Raw genomic sequence first — 10000 nt, forward strand, 5'->3', positions numbered from 1 at the left:
CCTGTCTGACTGCTACCTTTTCGATTCCCAACGAGAAAAGGCTAGGCTAGGCTAGTAGATTAGATACTGCTCGTGCAGTATATATTGTTGCTTCTGTTTTGGATGTGTCCACTGTAATCTTGTAGGTTGTATCACTCTGTCTCCTAATATGTCTTCAGTGTAGCTAGTTATTTGTTAGGTTAGGAACTACACTTGCGGAAGTAAAGTCGTGGGTGCCGCACAGCCTGCGAGAGAGCGCAAAATGTAGGTGAGAAAGTGAAGAGCTCCAAGCGATCACCCAAGCTTTTAAAACTCTGTGGTGCTTTATACTCGTATGCTACTTGATATGATGGCAATAAATTTATTATTTGTGTGTTAGGTTAGAAAATTTAGTCCCATAAAGGTAGTTGTGTGTGTTGCGTGACAGGCGGATGCGCGTATCCTTTCAAGGACAGAAAACAACTAGGTTATATGTTTCTCCCTCAAAATGTGCCCTTACTCTCTTACTTGTCTGTTAGGTTAGGAATTATCTTCGAATAAGTAAAGACGTGTGTCACGTAGCTTGCGAACAAGTGCAAACTTGGGTGAGAAGGAGAGCTACAAGCATTTCTCCAAGTTCACAACAGTCATTCTTCATACTATTCTTGTAGGCCGTTGTTTTCCTTTTAACATCATGTCTATATGTTATTATTAGTGTATTGTTAGTGTGATCATTATTAGTGTGTTAGGTTAGGAAAATTTGCAGCAAGGTGCATATATTATCCTACTAGGGTATACGTTTCTGTTTCAAAGTGTGCCATTACTCTCTTACTTGTTTGTTAGGTTAAGAATTACCTTCGCATAAGTAAAGACATGTGTGTCACATAGCTTGTGAGGAAGTGCAAACTTAAGTGAGGAAAAGGAGAGCTACAAGCAGTTCTTTAAGTCCACAGCCCGTTTTAATATTATTCTTGTAGGCTATTGTTCGTTTTTCTCTAACATTAATTCATAGGTTCCTTATTAGCGTATTATTAGTGTGCTCATTATCAGTGTGTTAGGTTAGGGAAATGTGCTGCAGGGTTAAGTCCTGACTGACGATCGCGTGTGTAGGCCCTGCTAGGCTCGTTATCCAGGGATAGTGGTAGACTTGCCCACAGAAAACTGAGCTCTCCATAGTGATCGCCCCAAAATGGGGCCTACTAAGGACACTGTAGGGGCTGCAAGTCAACTTGGACGAAACTCGGTTGTTCCTGGTGACAAGGACAATTCAGCGTCATGTACTGACCTTCAGACAATGGAAAACATAAGAGAGGAGATGGAAGCCTTCTTGTTTAATGAAGTAAATAAAATAAACAATGCCCAGAAGAAGTTTATCCTAGGAAAACTTTCAGTGTATGAACAGATACTGAAGAAGTATGAGATGGAGGTTCTTGAACTTAAAACAGAGTTGCGATGTGTGACGGCCCCCCAAACAGGAACACCTCCACTGGTTGAGAGCTATGCCAACAAGGCGGCTGCAAAACCTTCAGCACCCAAACAGCACCTGATGAAACCGCAACAGCCTAAAGTCCTAATGATAAAACCGGCAGAAGGAGTCAAGAAAACTGAGAAGGAACTTGAAGAAACAGTAAAGAACCTTGTTGCAACATCACTGAAAGACGTGCGTATTTCCAAATGCAGGTCAATAAAGGACAAAGGTATTGTTCTTGAAGTCCCTAATGATCAGGATGTCGAGAAAATAAGGAAGTGCGAAGACATCTCACAATCAGGCATCACTGTCTCTGATCAAAAAAAAAGATCCCCAAAGATTATAATCTTTGATGTAAACAGAAATACAAGTGAAGATGAACTCAAAATGGAACTGTTTGAGAGAAATCTCTCCAGGATGAATGTGACGCAGGAAGACGTTATGGATGGCGTAAGAGTGCTGTTCAAGACTGGCCCAAGAAACCGTGAGGAAGCAAACATTGTACTGGAAGTCTCACCAAAACTCTGGAGCAAAATAGTACAATATGGTAGGGTCTACATAAACTGCAATTCGCACAGGGTACAAAACTACAGCAATATAAGCAGGTGCTACAAGTGCCAAGGTCATGGCCACACAGCAGCAAAGTGCAAGAATTCAGAAACAATTTGTGGCCACTGTGCAGCACCAGGACATACTTTCAAGGAGTGCTCAAAGAAGGATCAACCAGCCCAATGTGCAAACTGTAAGCGGGCTAAGAAGGCACACACCCACGCAGTGACAGAGAAATCTTGCCCTGAATACAATAGAATAAAGGCCATAATACATAGCACAATTGACTATGGCATGTAATAATAATGCAGAAGTACAACCTGGAAGAAGACCACAGACAGATACACAAGAAAATGCGATAAGGATCCTTCAAATAAATGGGCAAAGAGCAAAAATCGTCCCAGATCAATTGGCACAGCGAATCAGCGAAGAAAATATAGATGTGCTATTGATCCAGGAACCCTACTGCGTAAATAACAAAGTATTTGGGTACCCACCAAACTTCCAGCTGATCTACAGCCCCAAAGGCGAAGCACCCAAGGCAGCAATAGCAGTTAAGTCACAGACAGTAACAGCTTTGCAGATGACAAACTTCTGCAACATGCACATAGCTGCTGCCAACCTAAATGGAGCCTTTGGTGAGATCTACATTGCCAGCATATATTGCCAATATGGATCACCCATAGACCTTTTTCTCCATCAACTGGAGATTATCCTCGACAAACTCCCAGGAAAACCAATTATTATAGGGATGGACACAAATGCGAACTCACCAATCTGGCACAGCTCAACGATGGATGCAGCAGGTAGAACGCTTGAAGATTTCATTTCACAACACGGGCTGATAATAATGAATGAGAGGTCAGAGCTAACTACATTCTCTGGCCCAAATGGGGAGAGCAATATTGACATCACACTCTGCACACCTCCAGCTGCCAAAGCGGTGTGCAAGTGGATGGTTCATGAAGAGTGGACGTCAAGTGACCACAGGGCCATAACATACGAATTCGTTGCACCTCAAAGAGCGAGAGCTACTGTGGAACTTGTCACCTACAACACAAGCTTCGCAAAGTGGCCCACCTTTGACCAGCATCTCATCAGGTCCACAGCCCACTGGCCACAAAGCCAAAATGTAGGCGTTAATGAAATGATCACAAGGCTACAGGCAGCAATCCACGAGAGCTGTAGCCGATCAATGAGAAAGAGGACACAGGTGCAAAATCCAGTACCATGGTGGAATGCAACACTTACTAACCTGCGACGTGACACCATTTCAGCACGACGAAGTCTGCAACGAGCACGTAAAAATAATAATGAACCAGACATAGAAGTAGCAAAACAAACCTACAGTAGAGTGAAAAATAACTACAATAAGGAAATTGCTAAGGCCAAAGAGGAGACCTGGAAGAAATGGGTCAGTGACTGCGATCAGAATGATCCTTGGGCCATAGTGAGAAGGATAATTCGGCCAAAACATGGAACAGAAAACGTGCTAAGTAACATAAAAACAAAGAACCAGACTACTACTATGACTTGGGAGGAGACTGTACGGTCATTACTACAGAGCCTGCTTCCTGATGACAACCCAGAACAGGACACAGATGGCCAACATGCTGTGAAAACAGACAACAACAGCTATGACAACGTGGACCTTGACCCAGAATTCACACTAGAAGAAATAGGGGCAGCAATAAAGGCTTGCAAACCAGGGAAGGCTACAGGTCCTGATGGTATTGATGATGCTATTATAAAAAGAGTTTGGCGCACCAGTCCCCATCTTCTCTCAGATTTATACAATAAATGTCTGCAGGAAAGAAGAGTCCCAGATACGTGGAAGGAGGGAAATGTCTGCATATTGCTGAAATCACTAGACAAACCTAGGGATGAGCCTAAATCCTACCGTCCAATATGCCTTCTGTCTATCTTAGGGAAAATTCTGGAAAGGTTAGTAGTCAGTCGTCTAGAAAAACGCTATGACGATTCAAATATCAAGGCCCACAACCAGTTTGGGTTTCGAAAGGGCGCATCGACAGAAATGGCTATTAGGCAAGTGTTGGGTAGTGTGGATTGTGAGGAGAAGTATGTGGTAGTAATATTTGTAGATATAGCAGGGGCCTTTGATAACTTATGGTGGCCTAGTGTTATGAGGCGTCTGAGAGCAATCCAGTGCCCGCGTAATTTGTATGACTTAATGGCAGATTACTTTAAAAACAGGAAGGTTATGGTCCAAAATAGGGCTGGCAGTGTAGAAAAATTGATCACAAAAGGTTGCCCACAAGGCTCTATTTGCGGTCCTTTCCTGTGGAATCTCGTCTTTGATGAGATTGTGATTGAAAATGAAGACGAGCAATGGACAAAAGTGGCATATGCGGATGACCTGGCAATCATCATTAAGGGTCAGAGCAGGAAACAGATAGAGGACAGAGCAAAAATCGCGCTGGGTGAGGTAAGCAGATGGACCACCGAAAACAAGCTAGGGATATCCAAACAAAAGACGGTTGCCATGACCATCAAGGGTAGATTTGACAGTCACAGACCACCAACAATTCCTTTCGAGGGAGGAAATATCAAGTTCGTTGCAGAGTTTACATATCTCGGTGTAACTCTGGATGAAAGACTCTGGTTCAAACCTCACATGAGGAACATCCAGAATAGATTAAGTGCTGTCTCAGGTTCCCTCTTGAGGGTAACTAGAACGGAGTGGGGTCTGCAGAAAAAGTCTCTCAGGGTAATCTATCAGGGCTTGTGCCTCTCTGTTTGCAGATATGGTGCAGCTGCATGGGCAGACCGGACGAAGCACCGATATGTCCAACGTATAATTGAGTCAATCCAGAGGCCATTTCTGTTACAGATGACCAGAGCTTGTAGGACTGTATCGACGGAGGCCTTGCAAGTACTAACAGGATGTATGCCGCTCGACCTGGAGATAGTGAAAGCAGCCTTGCTGTACTATACTCGACATGGTGTTGCTGGCTCGGTCGCAGGGTTCCAGGCTCCAAGACCCACTGCTGGGCAAAGCTCTAGACGTGATACCAGCAGACAAATAGATATCATGTTGCAGGAGGAGTGGCAGCATAGATGGAACCAGACAGCGAAGGGTAGGGAAACCTACGGCTGGATACCAGATGTGGGAATGTGGCAGGCAAGTTGGCGGAGGGCGACGATTCCACCATACTCCCTAACGTGCCTGCTGACTGACCACGGTCTGAAAAAGAAAATCTGCGACCTGGGCATTGAAGATGACGCCAGATGTACATGTGGTGAGGAAGAGGATTCCAATCACATCCTCTACACCTGTAAGCAGTACGCTGAGCCCAGAAGTCAGCTTATACAAACAGTAGGACACACATCCTACCAGAGAAAGGACACTCTGCTCCAAACAGTAGATAGATTCTCAGCTATAAAGGCATTTGCTGAGGAAGCATTTGAGATCAGGGAAGTAGCGAGAATCATCAGTGAAGCAATCTAAAGAAATATACAGTAAATAGTAGGAAACGATTGCGTCCCAGTACAAGAACCAGTACCAACTGGAAAACAACATTTTCTTTGACCCATGATTCCGAAACAGCCCTGATATCTCGCGCACTTGGAGGAGACATGGCTGAGTGTGGAGGGGTGACGAGCTGACTCTCAGAACCACCGATGATGCCTCTACATGGCTCCTGGGACACCAGTGGCGAGAAGGGAATGTCGGAGGGCAGAAATACAAGTACATGGACAAGAACTGGCCGAGATCCTGGGAAACTGGTGATCGACAGCATGTGGGCCTCGCCAGCCTGGGGGCTACAGGTTGTTCCCCTGAGCACCTCCGTAATTACGATAATGCTGTATGTGGATGCTATACTGCTGATGAAAAGGGTCGCCATCAGCAGTGGCGGCGCCGCCTCCACGTGGTTCCCCGTGGGCACCCAAAAGGGTGGCTAAAGGCGCTCTTCAGATGGAAGGTCCATTCCCCCACCAAGGGGGTAGTTTTTCCGAGCTGGTTTCCTTCGTTGTGGCGAAGTTGGGTAGTGGATGCATGGGTTGGATTTGAAGGGAGTATGAGCGGAAGCTCGGGGATCCCTGATGATAATCCACCGCTGGCCAGGGGAAACCCAAACCAGAGCAGCCATGTACAGTACTGTCCGTATACATGAGCCGCGACCTGTACCACTTACGAGCGAGAGACGCGATCGCGTTGCTCACTGTACGGCGTCCGATACCGAGCCATCAGCATGTCGGTCCCCATGCGCGTTGCACTCGCACTCGCAGTCGCAAAAACGTGGGGCAAATATATTACGCGGAAGAGTTATAACAGACCGAGCCCCACTGCATGGGGGGAGTCTTTGTCACTAATGTACACAGATGGAACATTTTGGACTGGAACCAGATTACCCGTACACACGGCGCTGATTAGTAATCAATGCAGAGCCATCAAACTACAGCAAATATACACAACTGTCCGTATACATGCTGAAAGAGTCTGCCCAAAATGGGAACCACACGTCAGCCAGACACTCTGATCACGCACCACTCTCTGCTTCTAACAGGCGCACATACAATATGTAAGCACCAGCATGGAACAACATCCAGTGCATCTTCTCCGCCACATTACACAATCCACACTATCACAACCAGACCAGGAGGTCCGTGCGGAAAATACAATATCCCAGCCTTTCGACATCCACCATTGCGCAGACCAGGCACCAACACCCACACATGTCCTATACAACGGTGCACCCAACATCACAATAGTACCTCCTGTCACAGCGCACAAACAATGACATGAGTCAAAGACACAGGTCTCACACAAGCATAGAATTGGAGCGCCGCCTCTAATAAGCCAAAGGTGCATCCTGACGTGACAAATCTGATCATGTCACAAGCATTCACTTACTATAATCACTATCAACGAACCTGCCGCCCCCGCCCCCCCCCCCCTACACCTTTCCGTACAACAACGTGTAACCTAACCTAACCTAACCTAACCTATGTTGTACCTTAACCTAACCTATGTTGTACCTTAACCTAACCTATGTTGTACCTTAACCTAACCTATGTTGTACCTTAACCTAACCTATGTTGTACCTTAACCTAACCTATGTTGTACCTTAACCTAACCTATGTTGTACCTTAACCTAACCCATGTTGTACCTTAACCTAACCCATGTTGTACCTTAACCTAACCCATGTTGTACCTTAACCTAACCCATGTTGTACCTTAACCTAACCCATGTTGTACCTTAACCTAACCCATGTTGTACCTTAACCTAACCCATGTTGTGCCTCAACCTAACCCATGTTGTGCCTCAACCTAACCCATGTTGTGCCTCAACCTAACCCATGTTGTGCCTTAACCTAACCCATGTTGTGCCTCAACCTAACCCATGTTGTGCCTTAACCTAACCCATGTTGTGCCTTAACCTAACCCATGTTGTGCCTTAACCTAACCCATGTTGTGCCTTAACCTAACCCATGTTGTGCCTTAACCTAACCCATGTTGTGCCTTAACCTAACCCATGTTGTGCCTTAACCTAACCCATGTTGTGCCTTAACCTAACCCATGTTGTCGCCTTAACGTAACCCACGTTGTCGCCTAAACCTGCTCTGTAATTGTTATACGACTCGTTCAATTACTGTAGTGTTGCCCACCCGCAACCCTCGCAATATAGTTCGCTACTCGCACTGCCCGCACCCCTGTGTATCGCTTCATGTTAAACACCTTGCAAGTCTTGCTCACTTTCCACATGCTCCTGCTGTACACTGTAATGTGGATGGCAGCAGGACGTACATGCCGCCCCTCCCCACGTCCCCACCTTGCCCCCTGCCTTCGCAAGCTGGTTGGTGAGAAGTTTGCATGTTCAATGCCCTTCGCATGCGACGTACTCAGGCTACGTTGTGGTGCGGCCTGTGTCAACTGTCCGCTGATGTCGTACGCGTGAACCACAATCTGTACTGCACATTCGTCCTTATGTACTGAATGATACATCGTGGCACATGTGTGACCGCACAACGACTGCGCCCAAAAACGGCGGACCATACAGTGCAAATATTGTGCACGCAGCTACGTGTCGTCTCCCTATGAGAGCTGGATTGCAGTGTGGTACGCCATAGAGACGTGTGGGAGGAACGGACGCCGTGGATGGCGATCAGCATGAGCTGTCTGTTGATGTATTCGGACCTAGTCGTCTCTCCTCACACACCGTGATGGCATGGTGCACCGCGTTCCATATCTGCGACATGCTACAGAGGCCGGTTGACAGTCGTTCGAGCAATGGACATCGCATACGTACGGGGGCCACCTTCCACGTATTGTCTAGGCGTGCACATTTTGTTGCGTGTATGTGGGCAGACGTAGTGTGGCGTGACACCTGACACAGGCATGCAATAATCGTTGAAGTTGCAAATGGCGATGGACGCCTGCGTTTTCTGGTGAAGTTACGCAAATGAACAAATGGTAACCTGTTGTGGTGCGGTTGTTCTCGCTAGGGGTGAATCGGTGATGGCGACGATAGGTTGAGGTACTAACCGGTTGTTCCAGCGATACCCACCATGCCGACGAAACTGAACGGCATCTGGGTGTGAAGCGATACGCGGCGGTGGCTGGGTGGGACCGTCCCCGGCCGGTGAGGGGGCGCCTCCCGGCGTGCTGGCCGCGCGGTGCGTGGGCGCACGCGCTACAGCCGGCTGGTGGGGGCGGCCAGTGGCAGGCGCGCCGGCCGACGGACGCGGCAGGCGTCGCAGCTGCGCGCCGGCGCACCCTGCGCGCGGCGCCGTGCGGCCAAAGTAGGTCCTCGCGGGCCCGGTGCGAAGCGCGGTGGACATCTTCAGTGTGCTGGTCCGATTGAGGACTGTGTGCGTTGAGGATGCGCCGCCGCCCGGCGCTCGGCGCCGCGACGCCGTCTGCTGCTCGGTCGCCCCAGCGGTTCTCGCTGGTGGTTTGTATCGCAGCTGTGCGGATGTGTTGGCGCGTGCGCTGTGCTGGGAGAGTTCGCTTCGGCACCCAAGTGGGGCTTTTGTCCTTCTGTGGCGCTGGCGTTGGAGCTGCCGGTCACCGTAGGTGGCGCGTGTTGTCTCCCGCCGGCAATGCCACGACAGCACGCTCCCGGGCCTCTGTCGGCAGCGGCAAGCTCAGTTGGGAGCACGGGTGGTCGCACCGAAAGCGTCTACTCGCCTAACTCCGGGCGATTGCGCCTCTCTCGAACCCGACCAAGTACTTGGGACGGCGCTGCGCGCCGCCGGGACCTGAGAGGGTTTCGAGGTGTATTGTGCAGGGGAGCTCAGCCTCCTCCTGTTTGCAGAATGATTGAGCGGACGCTTGCGTGTTCGCGCGGGCCCCCGGGACACACTCCCGGGCGGCCGGCTGCTCAGCTCTAGTTGACGCAGCTCCCTGGTTGATCCTGCCAGTAGTCATATGCTTGTCTCAAAGATTAAGCCATGCATGTCTCAGTACAAGCCGCATTAAGGTGAAACCGCGAATGGCTCATTAAATCAGTTATGGTTCCTTAGATCGTACCCACGTTACTTGGATAACTGTGGTAATTCTAGAGCTAATACATGCAAACAGAGTCCCGACCAGAGATGGAAGGGACGCTTTTATTAGATCAAAACCAATCGGTCGGCTCGTCCGGTCCGTTTGCCTTGGTGACTCTGAATAACTTTGGGCTGATCGCACGGTCCTCGTACCGGCGACGCATCTTTCAAATGTCTGCCTTATCAACTGTCGATGGTAGGTTCTGCGCCTACCATGGTTGTAACGGGTAACGGGGAATCAGGGTTCGATTCCGGAGAGGGAGCCTGAGAAACGGCTACCACATCCAAGGAAGGCAGCAGGCGCGCAAATTACCCACTCCCGGCACGGGGAGGTAGTGACGAAAAATAACGATACGGGACTCATCCGAGGCCCCGTAATCGGAATGAGTACACTTTAAATCCTTTAACGAGTATCTATTGGAGGGCAAGTCTGGTGCCAGCAGCCGCGGTAATTCCAGCTCCAATAGCGTATATTAAAGTTGTTGCGGTTAAAAAGCTCGTAGTTGGATTTGT

General features: G+C 48.6%; 1 non-coding gene across 1 annotated transcript in view; it reads left to right on the forward strand.

Moving 5' to 3' along the window:
• The first annotated feature begins 9341 nt into the window (after positions 1–9341).
• LOC124733859 overlaps positions 9342–10000 on the forward strand; it is a 1909-nt gene continuing 1250 nt past the window's right edge. Inside the window, exon 1 of the ribosomal RNA XR_007009178.1 lies at positions 9342–10000. This exon is cut by the window's right edge and continues 1250 nt beyond it. This is a non-coding gene — a ribosomal RNA (small subunit ribosomal RNA).

This window comes from Schistocerca piceifrons, unplaced genomic scaffold, assembly GCF_021461385.2.
Source record: "Schistocerca piceifrons isolate TAMUIC-IGC-003096 unplaced genomic scaffold, iqSchPice1.1 HiC_scaffold_1415, whole genome shotgun sequence".
NCBI lineage: Eukaryota > Metazoa > Arthropoda > Insecta > Orthoptera > Acrididae > Schistocerca > Schistocerca piceifrons.